Source organism: Papaver somniferum, chromosome 10 (genome assembly GCF_003573695.1).
Source record: "Papaver somniferum cultivar HN1 chromosome 10, ASM357369v1, whole genome shotgun sequence".
Classification (NCBI taxonomy): domain Eukaryota; kingdom Viridiplantae; phylum Streptophyta; class Magnoliopsida; order Ranunculales; family Papaveraceae; genus Papaver; species Papaver somniferum.
The window spans coordinates 5,348,100-5,374,544 of NC_039367.1; the positions used below are offsets into that span (position 1 = coordinate 5,348,100).

Below are 26,445 nucleotides of genomic sequence, written 5' to 3' on the forward strand. Positions count from 1 at the left end.
TTAGCTGGACATAGTCACTATTGCTTCTTAGATGGCTACTCCGGTTATAATCAGATCGTTATTGCCCCAGAAGACCAAGAGAAAACCACTTTTACCTGTCCCTTTGGTACCTTTGCGTATAGACGCATGCCTTTCGGGTTATGTAATGCCCCTGCGACTTTTCAGCGTTGTATGATGAGCATATTTTCTGATATGGTAGAACGGTTTTTAGAGGTCTTTATGGATGATTTTTCAGCGTTTGGTTCATCTTTTGATGAGTGTTTGCATCATTTGACATTAGTGTTGACTAGGTGTAAGGAAAAGAATTTAGTGCTTAATTGGAAAAAATGTCATTTCATGGTTGAATCAGGAATTGTCTTAGGGCACACCGTTTCTTCAAAGAGTATAGAGGTAGTAAAAGCCAAAATTGACCTTATTAAGACTCTACAGGTCCCAAAAACCGTAAAAGATATTAGGTCATTCTTAGGGCATGCAGGTTTTTACCGTCGTTTCATTAAGGATTTTAGCTTGATTTCTAGACCTCTTTGCAATTTGCTTGCAAAAGATGTTAAGTTTGTCTTTGATGATGCTTGTTTAAAGGCTTTTGAGAAGCTTAAAACTTTACTCACTACTTCCCCGATAGTCCAGGCACCTAACTGGAACCTACCCTTTGAAATTATGTGTGATGCTCAGATTATGTTATAGGCGTTGTGCTAGGTCAGCGAGAAAACAAATTACTCCATGTGATTTACTATGCTAGCAAAACTCTGAATGATGCCCAAATGAACTATACAACTACCGAGAAGGAATTGCTAGCCATGGTGTTTGCCTTGGATAAGTTTAGATCCTATTTGTTAGGTTCTAAGATCGTAATATATACTGATCATGCTGCTTTGAAATACCTTTTGTCTAAGAAGGATATCAAACCTAGATTGATTAGATGGATCCTTTTTTTACAAGAATTTTGTCCAGACATTAGAGACAAAATGGGTGCAGAGAATGTAGTAGCAGACCACTTGTCTATGCTAGTTGTTAGTTCCCCTAATAATTCCCTTCCTATAAGGGATAACTTTCCTTATGAACAATTGTTCTTTGTTTCCCAATCACCTTGGTATGCAAATATAGTGAATTATCTTGTTACTGGTCGAATGCCTTAACATTGGGGTAAGCAAGATCGTTCTAGGTTTTTAGCGGAGGTTAAGCATTTCTTTTGGGACGATCCTTATCTGTTTAAGTATTGTCCGGACCAGATTATTAGGAGATGTGTATCTGAGAGTGACCAGTCTAGTATTATCTCCTTTTGTCATGAACATGCATGTGGGGGTCATTTTAGCGCTAAGAAGACTGCTGCTAAGATTTTGCAGTGTGGATTTTACTGGCCTTCGTTGTTTGAAGATTCCCATAGTCATTGTGTTTCTTTTGAGCGTTGCCAGAAGTTAGGAACCATTTCCTGTAGAAATATGATGCCTTTGAACCCTATTTTAGTGATTGAGGTCTTTGATGTATGGGGCATTGATTTTATGGGTCCATTTCCTATTTCGTTTGGCTATCTTTATATACTTGTCGCTGTAGACTATGTGTCTAAGTGGGTTGAGGCGGTTCCGTGTAAAACGAATGACCACAGGGTCGTAGTCCAGTTTTTGAAAGAGAATATACTTACAAGTTTTGGTACGCCGCGAGATATAATTAGTGATGGAGGTTCACACTTTTGTAATAGACCATTTGCTCTTTTAATGAAACAATACGGTATTACCCATAAAGTAGCAACCCCATATCACCCTCAGACTAGTGGTCAGATAGAGGTTTCCAATATGAAAATTAAACATATTCTAGAGAAAACAGTTAATCCAAATAGGAAAGACTGGTCGTCGAGGCTTACTGATGCCTTATGGGCTTACCGTACTGCGTTTAAGACACCCATTGGAATGTCACCTTATCGTTTAGTGTTTGGCAAGGCATGTCACCTGCCTGTTGAGTTAGAGCATCGAGCTTATTGGGCTATTAAGAACTTAAACTTTTCACTTAACAAGGCAGGAGCTCAAAGAAAGCTCCAGCTCAATGAGTTGGACGAGATTCGTAGAGATGCATACGTTAGTGCTAAGGAGTATAATAACAAAGTGAAACTTGTGCATGATAGGAATATTTCACGAAAGTCATTTTCTCCAGGTCAAAAAGTTCTTCTGTATGACACTCGTTTGCATCTATTCCCCGGGAAGTTGCATTCTCGGTGGACCGGTCCTTTTGTGGTCCGTACTGTTTTTTCTCATGGCGTTGTTGAGATTGAGACACCAGATGGTAATAGTTCTTCGAAGGTTAACGCTTAGCGATTGAAGCTCTTTTTAAATCCTTTTCCTACAGGTGATGTTGAGGAGGTCCCTCTGGAGGACCCTGTTTACCTTGATTGACCATCGAGGCAATTTTGTATGTTGTATATTATTTTTGTAGGTTTTTGGTTACACTTCACCCAGGTACTATCTTTCCGACTTCTCTCTTTACTATTTCCTCATGTTACTTATATTTTTGGTATTGTTCTTTAATTAGAAACATTGAGGACAATGTTAGATTTAAGTTTGGGGGTGGGGTAGAACTTTTTGTTACTTTTTGGTTGCATAATTAAACTCCAGAGCCTAGAAATTTATGCTTATTAAGGATGACACTAACCAATCTAAGTGGATGGAAACATTTTGGTTGTAGGAGTTGAGGAACCAATCTGACTAGATGGCAACATCTAAAGAGTCTATTCATAAAAGCACAGAGCTCAGGTGTTAGAAATAACATGATAGTTTCACCATATCTCGTTGAGTCCTTTTCACTTCTGTTTTTATTTTGTTTTGTTTTTAAACTATGTTTCGCTAAGTGATTAGGAGGGGCTCACGATTCAAGTTGTTACCAATGCTAGGGTGAATTAGAGTGATTGAGATACAAAAAAGACAGAGAAAAAAAAAAGAAAAAGAAAAAAAAAGAAAAGAAACTGAGACCAGACCATCAGACCAACCGGAATAAATTCAATAAAGTCGACCACTGGTACCCTTGTATATGCCAGTGTGTTAACCTAGAGTTAGGATTATCAATCACTGGTTCCCTTGTATATGCCAGTGTGTTGATTTTTGTCAGACTAGTATCTCAGTCCATTAGGATAGGTTCATTTTAGCGGAGGCCTTTAGACAGATATGAGAAACACCGTTCACCTAGTAAACATCAAAACTATCTATGTTTTTCTCTATATCCATCTTCTTGATCTATCCATGTGATTAGTTTTGACTCCGGATATTGATGTCCATAGTGCGACTATTTGAGTAGAGCTCTGTCACTTATATATGAATTTTAGTATGCTAGAGTGCAAACTCGTGTACAACAATTGGAATTTCGCATTAGGGTACTTCCTCCTGTAGTCAATAAGTATGCCAACCAAGGAGATTCTTTAGTGCCTTCCAAGGTTCTGTGTAGATAGCTAGGATCTGGAGTAAAGGTTTTGTGGGTATACCTCTGCTAAGCCCTCCCGAGACTATAACTCGGTCACTAGGGACACCTAGGGGTTTAAAGGCTTATTGCATACGCTAAATGCAATCGACGATGCATGCGACAGTGAGTTAGGATTTTATTTTCTGGATTTGATTTTCTCGAGGACTAGCAAATAATAAGTTTGGGGATATTTGATAGACGCATTTATGTGTCTATTTTATTATCAATTATCTATATTGTTAGTGCTTGATTTTGTATTTATTTTGGCTTTTTATGTCTTTGTAGGCGTTTTTGGAAAAATAAGATTTTACGGAGAAATTGGCTCGAAAAGTGTTTTTTGCGTTCATGGGAGGACATTTGCTATTCGGACCCTCACTTTGGATAAGGGGTAACCTAATTACTAAGGGGCATCTCATTTCCAGGCAGCTGCTAATCGCACCCCTACTCTGGTTAGGGGGACACCATTTTCATAGTTTGAACACACAGTTTTGGCGGGAAATTTTCTTCCTTTCCTGCGTAATTCTCTGGCAGGATTTTCATCGAGTTTTAATTGGAGATGTTCATGGGATTTACTTGGTACTAGCTGGTGGAGATAAAACAGGAATGATAAGTGTTTTATATTCGAAGAATTAGGGATTTACGTGGAGTTTAAACGAAAGAGGGGAAAATAGTTTTTGTCGGGTTTGTTTGGATTTTTGAAATGGTTCTATGGAGATTCAATCGCTGTTTCGGCTTGGGCTGGACCTGTTAGATGATAATAGTAATTTTACATGTGTTTGGATCAATCAAATTGGGATGTGTGATCATGTACAAGGAAAACAGAGGTGATCCTTTCTCGGGTCTTTGTTTAAGCCTATTCTTGGAAGTTACGTAGGGGTTGTGGACAGTATAACTTGGACAATTCCATTCTAACAGGAAGGTTAAGATAAACAAGGTAACATAAGCCGCAAAGAGAGTTTAGAAGGAAAGAAAATATCCGTAACTTGGCCGTGAAGAAGAAGAAAATAATCGAAGATTTCTTGGGAGATTTATCGACCTGTTGTGTATATATAGGCTTTTGTGAGGTCTACGAATGGAGATGGGAGTTAGGGGTCCGGTCAGAAGCCATAGAATCGAAGAAAGAAGACTTGCAGAGGTGTTCTCTGCTGCTGCTGAAGAAGGAGAAAACGAAGAACATTGGACCTACAGAGACATTCGAAGTTGTGCTACACTAGAAAACTATCATTCTTCTACAGCCTTAGAAGATTGTAACCGTGATGTCTGTAACACCCTTACAGCGTTGCAAATCCCTGTGTTACACAATTTCTGCAATAAAACACCTTTTTGAGCAAAAACAAAAAGAAAAAAAATGTCCGCTTTAGGAACACGTAACACAATTTTTGGCGCCGCCGACGCGGACTTGTTTTTAGGGTTTTAGATTTATTTTATTTTTATTATTTTTGTTCTTTTTTATGTTTTTGGGTATTTATCTTGTGTCTACAGGTTCTGGATCATAAAGAAAATTGATCCAAAGAGTTTGGTGATTTCATAAAGACTTGGAGCTAAAGATTAAAGCAAAAAGAACAGAAAAGAAGACAATTTTATTTTAGACAATTTTAGTTTAGGGTTTGTTTGTTTTCTTTAAAAAACTGTATTAGGGTTTATTATTTTTGTAATTTTTCTTTTCTTTTTGGACTTTGGGACATTATTTTTTTATTACCCTACGGAAGGGTACTTTAAATATAAACTGTTTGCATAAAAGGAGGACAATTACGATATTGTCTCTGCACCTTGGGTTCGTACACTTGACATCGGAGTCAGTGGCCCGAGTCGACTACAACCGATTCATCCCCCGTCTGGAACGGGAGGTAAGATTCTAAACACTCGCGAATCCCCTGTCAGCGAGTTACTGGACTCCTTCGTATGCATATATGTTGAGGACTGAATACAGACATTTATTTTTCTAGTAAAGAGGTGTCATGAACTGATGAAGATAGAGATGGGTGATAGGTTTTAAAAAAATCGAAAACTGATAAAAAATTGAAAATATCAAAGCTTGTGAAGAACTGTGGATGACATCGTGAACAAATTTCCATAAAGGTAAAATAGAATAACCTATGTGATGAACCCAGTTTAGATAACTATGAAGTGAAGAAATAACGATGAACAAAACCTGTACCACTCCAATAAAAAGCCAACTTTGAAGATGCCAATTTTGAAACTGCCAACTGTGAAGAAACTCCATGATGTGATAGGACATGACTGATGCACCAATGCGTGGCAACAAGGAGGAGAAGACTAAGCTACCATTAAAATATAAAGACACAGTTAAAATCAGAGAAATACACAAAGGAAAAATTGAAATAAGGAAGTTAGGGCAAAAAAACCAGAGAAAAAACAAAAAAGAAAAGCAACATAAAAACATAATTAATATAGAGCAGAATTCAGACAAGACTGTAAAGCAATTGAATGAAGTAATTAAAACCAGAACGGATCAAAATTTGATTTGGAAAATCAAGGTTGACTAAGTTGACTGAGATGTTGACTTTCGCTTGACCATATATCCGGAGAGGAGAGAGACTCTATTGGTTGTATATTTTTGAAATACATTTGGGGATGGATGTAGAAGTTGATGTTTATTTTGGAATGAAGATGTGTTGGTTGTGGTGAAAGGAAGGAAATGGTGCTGGTGGTAATGTTATGTAATGGATGCTGAACTGGTACTGGAAGTGGAGATGTTATAGTTAGAACATAGTCAGTAATGAACTAAGACAACCGGTGTTGCTGTTGAATTATGATAGGCATGTGGTTGTGTTGAGAATTGAATGGCAGGAATGAAGGTGTTTTTATGTTTGAATTGAAGTTACAAGGATATGGATGATGCAGGTGTTAATGGCATATGTGAAGCTGAGTTTAGTTGAACTGATTATGAAGAGAATGAAGATATGTTTGGAAATATAATTGGGATGTTGTAAAGATACATGGAGGAATCCTAGTGATGAAATTTTTATTGAAGATGAAGTTGATGTTTATTTTGGAATGAAGCTTTGTTGGTTGTGGTGAAAGGAAGGAAATGGTGGTGGTGGTAATGTTATGTAATGGATGATGAACTGGTACTGCAAGTGGAGATGTTATATTTAGAACATAGTCAATAATGGACTAAGACAGTCGGTGTTGGTGCTGAATTATGATAGGCATGTGGTTGTGTTGAGTATTGAATGACAGGAATGAAGGTGTTTTTATGTTTGTATTGAAGTTACAAGGATATGGATGATGCAGGTGTTAATGGCATATGTGAAGCTGAGTTTAGTTGAACTGATTATGAAGAGAATGAAGATATGTTTGGAAATATAATTGGGATGTTGTAAAGATACATGGAGGAAGCCTAGTGATGAAATTGTTATTGAAGATGAAATAGTTAAAGTTTAGCATTGATGATGCCACATGCTATTGGAGATTGATTAAGAATTGGATTAAAATTTAGATTTCACTAGTCCAAAAAGGTCTATTAATCACGCTTTTAAATGACTAATTAATTGTGTGATTAAAATATTACAAACAAACTCTGTCATATAATATGAAAATGGTGGGGCCCTTCAATTACCGTAAAAAAACTGTCATTTTTAAACGTGGTATTTTACTAGGTGTGTGATTTAATGATGAACCAATAAATTACGAAATATGTCCGACATATAACTTCGGTTTATATACGCCCACCATTTATCGTTTATTGCGTGCCCAAAAACTGCTAGCCACATATAGTGTCATGGTCCTATAAGTTCGAAAATGGTTAGCCACCGACATAATTGCGATTCTTTTTTCTGATCGGTTTGCCATAATCTAAGTCTTTCACCCCTAAACCTAATTGCGCCTCTCTTTCATCTTCTTTTCTTCTCCTCCGTTTTCTTTTTGTAAGTTAAAATATCCTAGAAAGAAACTAAGTTAGGGAGTTAGTAACCCTTACATCGCAATGAGTAGAGCCATCTAGTACCGGGCATATTGGGGGTACCCTGGCATTAGATTTATCTACTTCTATAACATATTTAATACAAGAAGGAGGGTGTGTACTCCAGCTAATAGTAATACTGAACATTCTAGCCTCCTTGGTTAGTATGTCAGCTGCGTTGTTTGCAGTTCCAGGAACAAAATGGAAGCCTTTAAAGTTATTACAAAAAGAGAATTCATATTTCATTTCGTCCATGATATAATTGTTTTGCCAAGAAATTTGAGATGGCTCTCCATTTATATAATCAAAAAGGTTCTTGCAGTCTCCTTCCACGCTGAAATCAGAGAGATTTATATCTCTTGCCCACTTAGCCGCCTGTAGAAAACCTAGAGCTTTCGCTTCTTCTGGGTCATTTGCTGAGATTGGTATGGCTCTTCCTTGTGTGAATTCACCTGCATCATTTCTACAAATTATAGCAAAGCCTGCTGGGATACTACTCGAGATCCAAGCAGCATCCAAATTTAGTTTATTATGGAGTGTTTCCGGAAATTTCCAGGTTTTTTTTTCTCTGTTTCCTATTACTTGATCATTACTTTTAACTAAGAATATCTCCTTGTGCCAAAAGACTAGGTGTCTTTGAATCTCTAAAGCTACTTGCTGATGAGTTTGTTGTTGGTTGTCAAAAGCTCTATTGCATATTTTCTTCCATATGAACCAAAATTTGGTCATTATTATCTCAATGGGGATCAAAGGATTTTCTTTTCTAGCCATTCCTTAAAGACTTCCAAAAAAGTTGTAGTTCTAGCAAATTGTATATCTACAGGATAAGGATCAGTAGCCCATACAGATTTTGCAAACTTGCAGTGTAAGAAAAGATGTTCTATTGTTTCAGGTTCATTGCAACCAAAAGAGCAAGAAGGTGAGATATCACCTTTAAACCTAGACAGTTTAAAGTTAGTTGAAACAGCATTCTGAAGACATTTCCAAGCAATTTTTTTTATCCTTTGAGATGTTTATGTATCCCAAAGTTTCTTCCAAAAGATATCAGGTTGTCCTAAATTATAATTATTTATGGTTTTTTCATTTAGCTTTTTGTACATAGACTTTACGGTGAACTTTCCCGATTAATTAAGAAGCCATCTCAGAGTATCTTCTCCTGCCAACCTAATTTTGCAAATTTTCTGAGCTATACCGCTAGGAAATAAAGAATAGATTAAAGATTCATTCCACCTTTTTGTATTGATGTCTAATAGTTCCCCGACTAGAACTAAAGAAAAGTTATGAATAGTTTTGTAATTTGTAAGTTTTTCAGTCATTTCAGGTATCCAGTTATCCTCCCAAATGTTGACTTTCATTCCATCTCCTATTTCCCAAATACTACTTTGTTCTACTAGAATTATTCCTTTGTATATGCATTTCCAAATCCAAGAACTAGAAGTAGGGATTTTTGCTGTAAAAGCAGAGTTTCTCTTGAAATACCTTGGTTTCAGTTGGGATACCCATAGAGCTTTTGGTTCTTTCATAATTCTCCATGCAAGCTTAGCTATAAGAGCTAAATTGAACTTATGGGCATTCCTGAAACCCAGACCTCCTTTACTAATTGGTTTGCACAGGCAAGAGTAAGATTTAGGATAATAACCTTTGTAATTTGTTTCTTTCCCCCACCAGAAGTTCCTTTGAATAACACCTATTTTATTAGTTATCTTCTTGGGCAATATAAACAACTCATTTTATAACTAGCCAAGTTAGCTAAAATGGTTTTATTTAGTATCATCTTACTAGATTGAGCTAAAATTTTCCTATCCAGCCTTGTATTTTTTGTTCCGTTTTTTCTATTATACTTTCAGAAAATTTTATTATGGTTTTATCTACGAATAGAGGTGTTCCTAGATAAGAATCTTTTAGGTCAATGTGTTTGATTCTACAAACAGAGGTCTTCTCCTCCGTTATGATCGAAGCTTTTGGCAGATTTCCACCAAAATTAGTTTCTTTATTTCATTGATTTGTTTTTCAATCGTATCATTCAGTCATATAAAAGTTGAAGAGAGAATTGTTGAGTTTTCTTCCTCTTCGGAGTTTATACGACTGAGTACTACGAAACCCTGACCCTGAATCACCGAACTACACGCACAATTTTACCTGTTTCTTTACCTTCTCAACCCATAGCTGTTCAGACTTAGCCGTATAAGGAACCTGATTTTCGTTCTACCTTCTAAAACCCTACTTCCATTTTGTTTTTTCTCTATAGAAGTTGAAGGTAATGATCTTCGAACCTTCAATTTTCCATTTGTTCTTTATTGTTATTAATTTCTTCACTAAACATTTAATCCTTAGATGCTGTTTATATCTCACTGATACTTAAAAGGGTTTGATGTTTGCAGGTGTTTATTGGCAATTGATGGTGTCCTGACTCTTACAAGGGTAAAAACCTATCTCTTTTCAGTTACTCTCATAAGTACCAAATCTGTAATTAGCTTACTTGTGTTGTTTAGGTTTCAATATTCTCTTTTATTTTCGTAATCGTGTTATCTCAAATTCATCTCAAATTCATGCTTAGTGGAACATGATTGGTTACCATTCTTTTAAACCCCCTTTGTTTTTTAATATCAGTTTGTTGATGGCTAGCTATTATGTATGGATCAATACTGTTAAGGATTGGTAGAGTTTCTAGTATCACAGTAGCATTGCTTCATTTGATAGAAAACAGAGCTGGAACTTGGTGTCTTGATTGTAATGAGCAAGTACCTAGTGAAATGATTTTTTGTGGTTTTTAATCTTCATTTTGATTGATTATAATGCAACTTTAATCTCTAGCAGCTTCACTGCGACTGCTGTTTTTTCTTCTTTTAGGTATTAGCGGACCTGGTCTTGTTATGCATTTATCTCATGTCATTATCTTTTTTCTGATGCAGCATGAAAATCCTGCGGAGCTTGGTGGGAAGATGATAGCTATGGCTCTCTTAGGAAAATGGTCCCTGATGGAGTCAACAGAGTAACATGAGCATTGGTCCAGAGGCTGCTATTGAAGCAGAGGCAATCAAATCGGTTGAAGCTGGCTCCGGTCAGAAATGATGTGACTTGAGTCACTTCCTGGTAAGTCCCGTTTTGTGAAGTAGAGCAGCGTACTGGTGATATATAAATAGTAGAGGAAGTTAGTAAGTTCATTCTGTTACCAAATCTTTAGTGGGAGCACAATAAAAAGTGTAAAGGGACTATCTCCCAATCCTCTTTTTCTGTTGGGCACCGGAAATCTATTAGGAAATGTGAATTGAACTATAATACCACTTTGTTTCTCAATACTCTAGGAATAATGAATATCTTGTCCATCCTTCTTATATTTGGTTCTGTCTGAAGGTTGTTTTACTCTTTTAATAAAATATTTTCCTGTAATTCTTATATTGAGAATTGATTTTCTGTTGGATATTTATGCATGTCGGCTTCATTTGCTTATTAAGATTTTGGAACCACTGAAACTCAGGCTACTTTACCCTGGCATACCAATCTTAATAACACCATGTGAATCGGACAAACTTGGAATCAGTTCTGGTGTGTGTTGGGGTTGGGGGAATCAGTTCTGGTCTGTCTATGTGTGCTTCTTTTTTCTGCATAAGTTATGGCACACATCAAAGTCAACAAAGTCTCCACTTATATAATTGAAACGTTATCTGTTTGGGTGATAGTCATATGAACTACATTTCACTGGCAATATGAAACACAAAAACTCTGAATAGGTATCTTAACGCATGTAGATCAAACTCTAGTAGGTGTTTGATCCTGGTTTCTCATCTTTCTCAGAAGGACTACCTGGTGTAGATGTTTTGGGAGTATTTTCTTGAGGTACTGGCTTCCTTGTTGGCTTCTTAATGCTCCATTTTTGCGGCTATGCAATCTACAGGTAACTGAGTTTACCAAAAGTTTCATGAGGCTGATTCTATTACTTGGTCTTTATTCTAACTATAGTTGAAAATGCCACATTGTTTATATTATCTGTGAAGAGAATGAAAATACTTGTAAGCGATGAACATGCTTGCATACAAGTGTCAATGGATCAAAAAAGTGGGAGCTAGTGCGTTTAAGTATTTTGGAATGTTATGAAACTTCGAACCTAGTGCGCAACGTGAGGGTTTTATTGAGCAAGTGTGATGTTTTGCATGGTATTCCAGTTTATGCTTGTTCATACTCTATATAGTTAGGTATTGTTTTCTCAAGTATACGTAGTTCAGCATCCTGCGTAACAAGGGATGTCCTTCTTGATTTTTGGGTTGTCAACACACGTGTCCAACACTACTTGAACTCTTTTTTGGATGCTCTATCATTTGTCATCAAGCTTTACTATTGAGTTCTAATTGATTATGGTCACTAGTACCCTATCTAATGCCAAATGTGGTGATATGCAGCGACAGGAAATGAGAAGCTAAACAACTATTGGGAAGCAGAACTATCCCAAGCAAATGTTCAGGAATCTGCACAATGGACAAGGTATGAGCAGCTTTCACAATTTTCGGCAGGAGAACTTGCACACACATTGCATGCATATGTGAGAACCACATAGAAATCTAACGTTAATCAGATGTATACAAGTTTGGAAATGTGGACGACACATAGACACAAGTGTTGTGTATATATATGTGTTTGTTACATAAATATTAAGCGGTTATTTTACTCTCAGCCTTTGAACTGTGATATTTAAATTACGTAATAGAAATCATGATATCTCTTCGTTTCCCCCTACTAATCTCACTATAAATGTCCTTATACGAAGTTGATGTCTTGTTATACAGGATATTGGGATCCAGCAGCACCTTCTTCATTTGGTCTTTGCTTTTTGAGTCACATATGTTGATAGAGCAAAGCCGCAAAATAATGAAGATTATGATTGCATGATTGATGGATGTAAGTGCGATGTTATGCGAGAGAGATGGAGTACTTGGAGATGTCTCAAGCTGTGACATGATTAAGTGGTCAAAAGCTTATTTAACTCGAAGAGCGACCAACCAAATTAGACTGGCAGGGTGACAACAGACAGAATTCAGTTTTAATGTTCGATATGTAAGGTTGCTAGTATTTATCTTTCCATTTGTATTCAGAGATTCTATTTCTTTAAAAAAAATAATTAATGAAGTTAATTAAGTTCAGTTTGAATCATAATGGTGTAGATTCCAAAATCAGTTTCAGATACCCAAAATATGAATCTTAAGGAATTCCAGTAACACCAAATCTAAATCTGAATGGGTTTCAGATTCCCAAAATTTGAATACAAAAATCTGAATCGTTACCAAGAAAATAACGGAACATTCTCGTTTGAATTAGTATTCTGTTTAATGAGAAATATAGAGAAGAGAGAGATCTTATTCATTAGATATCAATGTAGTATTACATAGGAATAAGCCTCTATTTATAGGCAAGAGTGTCAACCCTGGTTACATATAGACGGGCCGCACATTTGGGCCAAAGGCCCTAAAACACTCCCCCTCGTGCTGATAACGTGTTTAATGAGAAATATAGAGAAGAGAGAGATCTTATTCATTAGATATCAATGTAGTATTACATAGGAATAAGCCTCTATTTATAGGCTAGAGTGTCAACCCTGGTTACATATAGATGGGCCGCACACATGGGTCAAAGGCCCTACAACACCCCCCCTTGTGCGGTCCAATAGCAATGCTTCATATATAGTGCTTCACATATAATGTTTTCGATGTAGCGCTTCAGATATAACTCTTCAGATCTAGTTTCTCTCTTCGATGACCACTGTATCTAAGTCTATTGCCTCATTAAAGCCTCGTCAGGAAAACCCAGAGGGACAAAACCCGAACTAAGGAAAAAGAGTACAATATTATGAAAACTTAGAACAGAGTTTGACTCACATATGTTGCCTCGTTAAAACCTTGACAAAGGAAAACCTAGTGGGATAAAACCTTGACGAAGGGAAAAAAGTACAACGCGATAATTCCGGAAGTTTGCCTTTGCTGAATACTCGCACATAACATCCTATCTATGTCTATAGATGATTGATGAACACCTAGTGCTGATACACAATAGTATTATCAAAACTACTAGTTGACTTGTGCCGAAAACTGTTGCCATGTAATTCTTGCTTTGTTGTGCTGATTCCGACAATGGTTTCACTTGACAAACTATCGAGTTTCGTTTCTTTGATTCTGATATTTTTCAGCAAGCAATCTCCAGCTCTTCGTCATTTATCATGTAGTTGGTGTAGTTATGGTTGCCTCGCTAAAAACCTTGCCGAATAACAAAAACCCTGTGGGAAAAACTAATCTCGATCGAAGGGAAAAAGAATACAACACAGCTTCACATTTCAGAGTCAAATATGTCGACATCATATCCTTGGATCCTCCCCCTGATGTCGGCATCTCCCCCTGATTCCACTCAGAGGAGTTTCTAGACATTTCCTTTAGTCATATATTTTCCAAAAGTGAATATAGGAAATGACTTAGTAAATAAGTCAGTCATGTCTCCCCTTGATTACTTTCGTGGGAGAAGAGATTATTATTCCTTTATAATCAACAACTTTTGGATTGCACTTCCATTAGCAGTCCTCTTTATGTCTTTGTAGGGATAAAGCAAACTCATGTCAATGATTATTTTCCAAAGACGCTGCGTTGGCGCTGAGCTAAATCTAGCTAACAAGTTCACTGAGGATGAAATATTTGGTCGAGTACATTATACTAAGTACAACAATGCGTTTATTGCACTTAATATGGGAATTTCATCTCCCAACACATCTTCGCCATAGTTCTTTAGAAGAAATGGTTATTTACTTACATTTGGACCTCGACTAATCATGGGAGTGCTAGCAGTATGCATGTCCTTGTTAAATTTCCTGACAACTTTGGACATATGCAAACTAGTGGAATAATATACCACAAGCTTGGTGTTCGATCGAGCTTTCCCAGATTTTTATTTCAAATTCGAATTTCAAGAAGCTTGTAAAGCCTCTTATTTCATTAAGAGTACATACCATGTCCATATCATCGACATAGATAGCTACAATTCCAATTCAGAAAATACCTTAATTATTTATCCCTTCCCAATCAAATAGTCACTTAGACGGGTATACCAAATCCGCCAGATTATATGAATCCTTAAGTGAGCGTTCCACTCTAATTTGAAACGTACTCTGTGGTTTAGATTCTTTTGATTTGGGTAACAAAAAAAGCTGTTATGCACTTTTGTAAACATTTTTATCCCATAATCTTTGTTGAGATACGTGATAACCACATAAAAATGCTGCATTTCAAGTCATTTTGAAACTACCAAACTATCTAAGTAACATAACGCTGTAACGTTCATTACAATAAAGTAAACAATTTCAGGGCTTTGCGAGATACCTCGCGCGACAAGGCGAGTCTATATACTTTAAGACTTCATTCTTCTTACTGCTCCTGGTGATAAATAATCATATATGTCCCACAGGATTTATACTTGGTTGGTTAGCACTACCACACCAAATACCTGTATATTTGTCAAAGAACCAAGTTTTACCTGAATTGTGTAGGCCAAATATGCTCTTTGTTAATTAAACAATAAGGAGCATGGTTCGATCTCACCGCGCTCTATTTCCTTGAGCAACTGTATATAAAAATAATAATCATTAATATGCTCGCACGATCTTTCCATTGACTCGTGTGTGTTCTCATATTCCTTTTACATTTTAGTATTCTCTGGAATCCTTTAAACTTCGGAGCGTCCTCCAGTTGATTCATGGACATAATTAGAGACAATATAATGAGATGATTTAAATAATGATATATTAGGTTGTGCCTTGGTCACCTAATTCCTTTCTAGGTGAGCATTGATCGAACCCGGTGGTATTTTCATCTTCCTTATGGAGCCACGACCTAAACTACACTTCCACCAATTGTAGTTGAAACACCGTAGTATATGGTGTACCCCTTACTGAGGATTTATAACCTCGCAGGAACATTTGCAGCTGGTATGTGTGATCTTGTCACTTTAGCGATATCAGTGCACATTCTGAAAATAGATAATTCTTTATCACTTCACAATTACATTTATGGAGCATAATATTAAATTTTGAGACAAAGAGGGAACACACCACGACAATTCATGTCATTCTTTTGGAAAATTATTTTCTATATCTCCCCCTAATGATGGGAAGACTGTCTCAAGTGACAACCTGCAATTATAGCGATTTAGAGATCGTCTGCGAAAAGTTTCAAAATGCGGATAATTAGCGGGAATTCGTATCCAACAAAACTACTTAATCGTTTTGATGACCCATTATAATACGATGTGGAGTCGCAATGGCACATATATAACACAACCAAAAATACATAGGAACACAAATGTTAGGCTTATAACCAGTTACCAACTGGTACACAAAAATGGTTGACTAGTTATGAGTTCTAAAACGAATAATTAAATATGCATATAATATTGCATATCCCCCAAGCATTTATAGAAGGTTGTTACGCATAACCTATCCTTAGACACCATCTGTAACCTTTGATGGTAGCCTATGCGAGACCATGGGGTGTAGGATGTTCTACAACGATCCTGTTAAATATGCAATATCCATCAAATCCTTTTGATGTAAAATATCTAGCATTAACAAGGTTGGTGAGACCTTAAATTATATAATATGTGCTAGAATTTTTTCAAAGACGCATAATATGTTGTGAACAATAATTAAATTCAATACTTCTATTATCCACCAGAGCCATAAATCACTTGAATGGACCGCATTCTGCATGGATATGTCCACAATTATCACTTTGTTTCTTTTGAAAAAATGAGTTGTTTACCATTTGCATCTTAGGATGGTCTCAATCCTGTTGACTAAAGAAAGACTTTATAAAATGAGTGACATGCTTTATTACTTTAAAAGCATAATGGGAGGGGAGGTGTTATTTCTAGTACTTTAGAAAGCGTTGATTGTGAGAGATGTTGTCACTTTGTATTCTTCCAATCTTTGTAATTCCCATTTTCTTGCTCACTCAAATTTAGTTCATTTGAGTTCTTTCAAAATAAAGCATCATGTCACAACCAAAGTGTCTTTATGGATATGTCAAAACTTGAATGAGTCAATGCTAACATTATACTGTCGGTGACGATATGGATCCAGTTATCCAAGTATTGGTGATTTACAATTCACTAGATTAATTGGCTCATTATTTTCTCTAAAATGTGATTCCTTTCACATTCATTTGAGGTAATTTTTATATGCATTCCCATTCTCACAGTTAGTTTTCATACAATTATTGTTTGCATAAACTTCGTAGAAACAAAGTGTGATTATCTCTTGGTTCTTACAGAGCTCATGTAACTTTTAATCTTTATACCAATTAGGCAACAAAGATTGGGCATTTCTTCGCTCGGCTCCTGTGATGATCCAATCATCGCAGGGTGTATAAGGAAACAATTTAACAATAAGTTTAATATATTTTCTTAAGAGTTTTGTGTAATAAGTGGTGCGTCCTTATTACGTGACAAAAGAAAATATACCTCATTTACTTTAGAGTGTTATCATTCATGAAGATGATATACTTTTCATCATAATGTACGATTGATCCTTACAACTCAAGTACTTTTGAGTATATCTCAAGTGCTTTAGAGGATTTCAGTCTCACAGAAATGATATACTTTTCATTCCACAAGAGCATACACTGGATATAATTCTTCGCATAAAAAAAATTCTTTATTTTAGCTAATGAAATATCGGTCAAACTATCATGTAGACAATATTTAGGATCAAATCATATAAAATATAGAATCTAACCATACGAATTCGATTGAATAAAGATATGGAAAAAATGTGTAAGTGTATTGACTTGGTAAAGTTCTTGTTGCCATTAATGTTAATGTCTAGGTCATGACTTTCTCCAAGAATATAGTGTGTTCGTTTTCCTTTAAACTTCCTATATCTCTTGTAGTTGACTACTAATATATGATATTTGCATTACAACGCTTGTAACATTCATAATAAAATGTTTATACCAGGATTTAAAACTCTCGTTTATATGAGTCAGAATTACATCTATGTCTCATTATAGGTAGATACATTTACTTTGTATCATTACTACTGGAGCCAGAATTACATCTCTGACTCATGGAAACTTTTGTGAGTTTCTTTCCACAAAAAGTGAAGTGTTCTTTTAATTAAAACATATCATTGTCGAAGTTATTGAATCGTTATAGCCTAACAAGTGGATTACATCCCACTGAACATTCAAGTTTGGGGGAAAAAAATTAATGTTTCGACAAACTTCCTTCAAAGTATTACATCGTCTGAAGTAAATATGTCGCCTTAGAATGTTGAAGGTATGGCTTCCTCTTTAAAAGGTGTATCTTCATAAGTTGAAATTTTTTATGACGAAAGCATTGTATTTTTGCACACAAACTTCCACATCATAGACTCTTTAATGGTGCTCAAGTACTTCTAAGTCCAAAAAGTCAAATTAGAGTCGAATTGGTTTAGTCCAAGTCTGATCAACTATTTGGTCAAGACCCGGTCCGTTGGGTTCACAAAGTCATGGTTAATGAATATAAACATATATGGTTCATTATATATGTAGTATTCGGGCCCATTGATAATAAGTTTGAAACTATTAGCATATGAGCACAGAACATATCGTTAACCCTAAAAATTGAAAAATTCTTCTTTCGACTGTTCTTATCGACAGATAAATGCATCATATCCAGATCATGATAAAAATTTTAAGGTTGATTCATCACATAGTTTCTCCATACTTAATTCAAGGAAATCCAACGGCCAGATAAAAATATATTCATGATGTCGTATGACTGTTCCATTAACGTTTCTGTGAACATAGCTGGAAAAATCACGTACTTTGGAGTATTTACCATGGTTGGATCTTTATGAAATTTTTACAGTGGTCCAGGGAGAACAACATGTAACTCATAACAAAATTACAGAATAATCTAACGGTTGGAATTCCTAATAATTAGTTTTTCTACGCTGTTAAACATTAGGGTTTTCCTGAACTACACAGATTCATTAAAATCTAGTTTTGGAGATTGCATCATATTTCGATTGGATTGAAATTTTAACAGAGTAAATCATACCTAACTTGGTGTAACATATTAACATTTTAGGAAAATCTAACGGTTAAATCTCTATGTTTGATAATCATACATTCGTGGAACCCTAATATATACTAGGAAAACGAAATTTCTTTGTTCAAAAGAAATACCTAGTAACGCATCCAGAATAAAAATTAATCTTGATCAGAACCACGTTGATATCTTTGTGAAGGAATCCATGATTGGTATTGAACGAAGAAGAAAAAAATTGCACTAGCTGATAGAGTCGTGCTTGATAACGTGTTTAATGAGAAATATAGATAAGAGAGAGATCTTATTCATTAGATATAAATGTAGTATTACATAGGAATAAGCCTATATTTATAGGCTAGAGTGTCAACCCTGGTTACATATAGATGGGCCGACATATTCTTATTTGTATGCACATGCCTCCATTATAACAGATACTGACTGTTATTGTATGTAACATACTAGATCTTCACCCGTGCCATAACGGCACGGGCCGGCCACGGCGTTGGTTAATTTTGAATATTGTGTCCCAAAAACTTATCAACTCCTTCTGTTTCCAACACCGTCTGTATTGGTCCCAAAACTCCACTGGGTTTGTATTTTAAATTTGTTATTAGCCCTTATATATGTTGATTCACATTGGGTTAATAGAATTCACAAGGAATTTCCTTATTTTATTTTTCCCTATTTTGTAATTTTTATAAAAATAAAAATTTGCTCCAATTTCATCTTATTTTTTCGTGTTTTAATATAAAAATCCCATTTTTGTCCCCGTATTTCCTTTTCAAATGTGCAGTATATACGTGAACCCTTCCCATCAAATTTTCAACCAATTATTGTGCTCTTTAGTTCGTTGGGCCTAAGTCAATCACATTTACAAACATTGCTTATATTCACATTCCCCATAAAAGTTGAAATAGTCTCAATTAAGTAGGACATATATGCCTTATTAATAGGTATTAGTTGTTTAATCCCATATATCTTCAAAATTTGAGAACAGAATAAATCTTATCTTATCATATCATATCAGCACGGTTACACAGTGATCTCACCCACAACTAAAAGTTGCTATGACCCAAAGTCGAAGACATTAATAAACAAATCCGTATCACATAAAAAAGTTTACGATAATAGATAAATCCGTCTCCCAGGAATATACCTACGAGTTTTTTTCCGTCTTTTGATAAATCAAGATGAACATGAACTAATTGATAAATCAGACTTATATTCCCGAAGAACATCCTAGTATTATCAATCACCTCACAATAATCTTAATCGACGCAGCGAAAAAAGATATTTGTGGAATCACAAACGATGAGACGAAGATGTTTGCTATTACTTTTTATCTTGCCTATCGGAGATAGAAATCTCAAGCCAATTATTACAATTGTACTCGTACGATAGAAACAACAAGATCATATCACACAACTACAAGAAAAGTAGTATCGGTCTGGCTTCACAATCCCAATGAAGTCTTTAAGTCGTTAACCTGGTTTAGAAGAAGAAACCAAAGGTTAATGAAGAATTGACTCTATCTTAGCACAACTAGTATCACACAGAATGTGTGGGAATTAACTTTCCCAGTTGCTAGAGTTCTCCCTTATATAGTCTTTCAAATCAGGATTTGAAATCAATGTTAGCTTGGTAACAAAGCATTCAATATTCACCGTTAGATGAAAACCTGATTAGATTCAAGCTAATATTTAACAACCGTTAGATCGAAAACATAACTTCTTATACACAAAGGAAATGCACGTTCCTGGGCTAGTGTAACCGTACCCAAACTTGTACATTAGTTGGTTCAACAATAGTTAACCAAATGGTTAGCCATATTATCATTTTCATATCAACCATATTCTTCTTCACCATAACTAGTTCAAATGACTCAAATGAACTAGTTAGAGAGTTGTTCAATTGCAAGGAAATCTCATGTACTATACAAGACACAATTGAAGCAAAAACTATTTGATTCACATGAATCGGTTCATTAACTCTATAGACACGGTTTGCAATTTCATTCCTTAGTTTATAAAGATAAGTTCACTAAACATCGTTTTTAGACATAACCTACTCAAGTTCGCGGACTTAAGTTCCCGGATGGAGTTCACAAACTCCAACAGAAATTCTCGGGTTTGAGAATTTTGCCAGTTCGTGGATTGGGTTCGCGGACTGAGTTCACGGACTTAGCTCACTCACTTCTCCGGTTCACTTGATCAACAAAATTCGCAAACTTTGGTTCAAGTAACAAGGACTTATACATATATGTGTTTCCACAACAATGCTTATATCCTCTAAATGGTTATATAGTCTAAACTCTCATTTCAATCATTGAAACATTCTCAGAGGACGTTATATAGTTGTTATTCACAAACTATTTTTCGTCAGAGCAATTTTCAAAGTGATTGAAACATAACATGACTTTCGTCACTAGGTAAAGATGAACTTGGCTAAAGAGAAAGCTTTACCAACACGTATTTCGAGAAACAGATAGGCGAGGTAAACTCGGCTCGAAATACCAAATGTGTATAATCTAAGTTTATATAGCAAAACAACTTTTGTCTCAAGATAGGAGATAAATAGACTTTGAGTGATAGATAAGTTCAAGTCTCCACATACCTTTTAGTCGATGAAGATCCACGAGTTCATTGAGTAGTCCTTCGTCTTGTATGATGATTGCCATGGAGTTCTTGAGCTCAACTACACTATCCTAGTCCAAGACCTTAGCTATAGTAGACTAGAAATCAAGACTTATAGTTTTGATCACTAACTTTGACAAACATGCTTGAGATAGCAACGAATGCGAGCTCGACTGAGCAATGCTCTAACAATGTCCCTCTTTGTCAATTTTAGTGACAAAACTATCAATACATATGGAATAAAAATTATATAAATAAACTTTGTAGATCCTATTCCACATGCCTAATCTTCAACATTACTTGAAATTTTCGTCACTTCCAAGTACTCCAATAATCCCAAAGGTTGTAAGTTTAGCATCATCGTTGTTGAAAATCCGTAGCTATAACAACGAGAAAACAAGAGTTCTCAATCATTGTTATACAGTGTCATAGTATCATTACACAACGTCAAAGTTCAATTATATCACAACTTTAACAACAATACTATGGTGATATGTCACTCCCCCTTAGTCAATACTCCAACTCACAAGGAAACCACTCCCCCTTACATAATGATCCGAAAACCATATGTATTTGTAGTGTGAACTACATATTAATTCTCCCCCTTTTTGTCAATAAAATTGGCTAAGGTACAAGAACGGGATCCTAACGAAATTTCCAAAAGAGACATTTCATGACCAAAAGAAAGCATATATTATCTTATTTAGATGCAACCATAAAGCCGAAGATAAATACATTAACCAAGGAGTTTAAAGATACAAGATAACCCCTATAATATTTCACAGCCACACCCCCCACAAAGATTTGGAAATTAAGCACAAGTTCAATTAAGAACTCTCCCCCATTATATGTCATTCCCGAAAGAACAACAAGAGCGACCTTGATTTCAAAAAAGAAAAGAAGGATTTATTTGGACATAACATACTAAACAACCTGACAAAAAATCAACCTATGTAAACAAATGCAAACTTGAAGCAAACACTTACTGGAGTTCCAACTCAATTTCCCAAAATATCGAGATAAACACAGGGGAAAGTGTCATGGAAACAACTAATGAACCAGAACAACACCGATAGACTGCCTCAAGTGTTGAAACATAGCAGTGTCTAATGGTTTGGTGAGAATGTCAGCCAATTGTTGTTCGGAAGGCACAAATTCCATATTTACGATACCATTGTCATAGAGATCTCGAATAAAATGGTACCTGATATCAATGTGCTTTGTTCTTGATTGCTCAACAGGATTTTCAGTGATTCGAATCGCGCTAGAGTTATCACAAAAGATCTTCACTATTCCAATATCAACTCCATAGTCAGCCATCATTTGTTTCATCCATAGAAGTTGAGTACAACATGACCCAGCAACAATATACTCTGCTTCGCATGGAGACAAGGATTGAATTTTGTTTCTTGCTATGCCAAGCCACAAGATTCACTCCTACATAGTAGAATCCCTTTGATGTACTTTTTATGTCTTCTACACATCCTGTCCAATCAGCATCTGAATAGGCAGAAAGGTCAGTGTTAGTATCAAAAGTGTAGGAAAGACCATACCCGACAACGTGATTGACATATCATATGATCCTCTTTGCAGCTGCAGGATGAGATTCCTTTGGATTAGCCTGAAATTTAGCACAACAACCAATACTAAAAGATATATCAGGTCTAGTAGCTGCAAGATATAAAAGGCTACCAATAATAGATCGATACAATTTTTGATCTACTTTTACTCCTTTCTCATCTATATGCAGTTTACCAGTAGTGGGCATAGGTGTCAACTTTGGAGATGACTTATCCAGGCCAAATCTTGTCACAAGATCCCTTGCATACTTTTCCTGGGATAAGTAAATTCCATCCTTATGTTGTTAAATTTGTTGTAAGGACCCTCAAGCTCGTCAACGCTATTAGACTAGTCAAGAGACGTCTTAGCCGTTAATTACTCGATTAGTGTAACACGAACGTTAATTAATATGAATTAAACTAACAACGATCTAGATACGAAACTAGTGCCGCTGAATAAATCTCAAAAAGTTACGCGCAATGGACTACTCGAACGTGTCATTCGGATATCAGACGAAGAAGATATCTTCAGATAAGTACGAAGGGTAGAATCGTCATTTAAATCTTAACCGCCTGGCTTCCCTTATCAGTTCGGGTGCCTTTATCAATATTGGACGACCTTATCTCAACGAGGAGATAAACTCGTTATTCTTTTCTTCTTCTTTATTATTTCTTATTATCTTCTTCTTTCTTCTTTTTCTCTTTCTCTTTTCCGTTCTTCTCTTGTTCTTCCTTTTCTGTCGAATTCGAGAGATTAAACGAAGGTTTTGTGATCGATAGGAGGTGTGGAAGATTATGCAGTAGTAGGTGGTGATCGTGATGGCGTCTTTTGTTGATTCAGACTCGAATGAGGAAGTGAATTAAGAATTAGGTTTTCTTAATAAGTTCTGTGAGTAGGTAGATGGTGAAATTGAGTAATTAAGGAAAAGATTAGAGATGGGTTGTGGTTCAATGGAAGTTCTGAAGTTGATTCATAGAAATAATTGAATAATTTAGGGTTTATTGAAGATGAAAGTTGTTGAAGAATTGTGTGGATCTGAGATGTAGATCGAGTTGCTGATGGATTGAGGATTAATGGGTAGATGTATAATTGAAGTTTAAAAGTTAATTTGGTGAAGATTTGAGAATTAGGGTTTTTGTTCTACCCCAAAACAGAAATTAGGTCTTCGGTGGAATTGATTCAGCGTATTAGCATTTCAAGTTAGAAGTGATGTTGATATAAGATGAATTGTTGAGGTTGAAGTATAGTTGGGATTGGGTCTGTGGTTGCTATCTTTGTTAGAGGTGAAGGTTGAGTTGATTATATTGAAGTAGTAGGTGTTTAACGGATGAATTGAGGTAGTAGTGGTGAGGTTATTGCTGCTGTGATGTTGTAAATGAAGGAAACTTGGATTGGTGTTGAGCTGGTAGATGAGTAACAAATTAGAGTTGTTTTGATATACAAGAAGAGTATGTTACCTGAGTTGGGATTTAGCTGAAGTGTGATGGTTGTGTTATGAGTTGAACACCGAACCTGTTAGATGGATTTAAGATACTTAGTGGTGGTTCTGTAGTTGGGTTGATATTGAAGTTGTGTTAATGGGAGAAAATAATAAATGGATGATGGGATTCCAGTAGTGAATGGTTGTTGTAGAATGCCGGTGAAAAGGTTGGTGTTGTTGCAGGTTCTTAAGACGATAATTTGATTGATTATTTGTGATTGATAATTGGGTTAAGGCTGGATGTTGGATATGGAACGAAGTTTGGTTGTTGTTTTGAATTACACAGGATTATATTGGCTGGTGGAGCTGCATATTGCTTTATTGTTGAAGTAAATGGGGTATTGAGATGTGTTACAGGTATGCGAATGGTGGTGTTGTTGTTTTAAGGTGCAGGGTATGATTGAACTTCTAAGGGTGGCTGGTTTAAGTGGTTTTATGGATGTTGACTAGATTGCAGCTGAAACTGAAAGGGGAAAACTGATAATAATGGATTGAGATTCATCTGTGGATGAGTTGAAGTTTATATGATTGATTGTAATTGATAGTTTGACTACAGTCCAGGGAGATTTTATAACCTGAGACGATGATGTTGTGACAGTAAAGTCACAATTCTTGTGACTTAGAGAAGTTGAGCTGATCTGAGTTTGGTTTACAACTGCAATCACAGGTAAACCTAGTGTACATTTGTAAATGAAGTTATAATTTGTTTAAGAATGATGAATTGATATTGTTATGTTAAAATGGTAGATGAAGATGTAAGAACTAGAGTTAAAGTGATTTGTAACATAGTGTGTTAGTTAAGCTTGTATGACTCAGTATCTTACTGAGTTGAATCGTTGACTCACCTAGTTCCTTGTATTGATCTGAGTTGACTAGTTGACCAATTTAGACTTGTCCGTTTGACATGAATCTTGATTTGACCCTTTGACCATACGTTGACTGTTAGTTGACACCGTTGACCGTCACCGACCGTTAGTTGACCGGAATGGACTGGCCTTAGTTTAATGGGTCGGGTTTGTAGAGTTGGGCCTAGAGATAGTTTTCTTAGTTTGATGAATTGGAACACATATGGTTTGAATTAACCTTTGGCTTCTTTTACAAAGCTGTAGATATTCACAAGACTTATCTAATAGACTATAGAATCAACCCAATTCAATTAGTAAACCTTATCTATGCTAAAGATAGATAAATAAAAGATGTAGAACCTTAAATGGGCCTAAAATCATTAGAAAGACTTGTATGATTCATGTGTGAGCCTTTTGGCTAGATTCTTAGACTTCTTGTGTGATTAACAATTAGTCTATATTAACAACGATATATTCAAAGGATGAACCAGTGGATCGTGGATCTCGAGGTAGGCATGGCTTTTCATCAAAAGAGGTGGGAATACATTTGACTCTTTGGTAACCATTATTGTTTTCCTTTACAAAAGTTTATGTTTAACAAACTCATGTATTTCTGTTTGTGCGTTCTATGCATTGTTTAACTTGTTTTACGATAATTCTGTTGATTTTGTTAATCTTTCCATGGTTTGGAAATGACCTGTAATGTGTTGTGGTCAATATGAATTGTTATGGGAAATAAGAATTTCCACGTGTGGTACATAGGATACGCTCCTTCACATTTATACCTAGAGCTTTTAGGATATATTGGTCGACATCTTGCGAGTTCGGAATTGTCGACATCCATATTTACGATTATGTGTGGATTTGCGAGTTCGGAATTGCACAACCATAGTATACATTGTTTGAAGAAGGAGGTTGTCCATATTCGTGTTTGTGTATCTCAGTGATTTGGTCACTATTTAATGTCTGAAAAAACATTATTGTTTTTCTTAATCTTGTTTATGATTACTTAGAAGTTAAATGTTAATTATTCCCACTTTCAGTTTTCAGAGACAGATCATAGTTGCGCAGCGAAAGCCACAAGTGTTGACTTCGTTAATTAGTTAACTTATGCTATGTTTATTATGTTGTTTATTGTATCTGTAAACCAATTGACTATTGTATATGTATCATTTGAGAGAAGTTCATGTATATATATTCTGAGCGGGGTTAGTTTTGGGATAAGTTTTGTAGCAAATTTCTTAATTGAATGTTTAAGTATTTGATTTAGATTCGTAGTGCCTCTTTATTTAGTCAATCTCTTGGATTAGTCAGCTGCTAGCTTAGGGGGCGCTACAGTGTTGGTATCAGAGCTCACTATTAGATATTATATGGGAAAAGATAGAAATAGCCAGTACCAGTTAGAGAACTAGATTAGTTTAGAACTGGATTGGGTTTGTGAGATAAATCTTAATCACTAAAAACCATCAATAATTAAAATAATTATTTGATTGATTGATT

The 26,445-nt window shown here is 35.7% G+C and overlaps 1 long non-coding RNA gene across 1 annotated transcript; it reads left to right on the forward strand.

The window, feature by feature from the left end:
- The first annotated feature begins 9,066 nt into the window (after window positions 1-9,066).
- LOC113319188 lies at window positions 9,067-12,490 on the forward strand. The gene is made up of 6 exons (XR_003345195.1): window positions 9,067-9,623; window positions 9,748-9,787; window positions 10,279-10,459; window positions 11,162-11,261; window positions 11,764-11,845; window positions 12,148-12,490. It is a non-coding gene; the product is annotated as an uncharacterized LOC113319188 (long non-coding RNA).
- The last annotated feature ends 13,955 nt before the right edge of the window (window positions 12,491-26,445 follow it).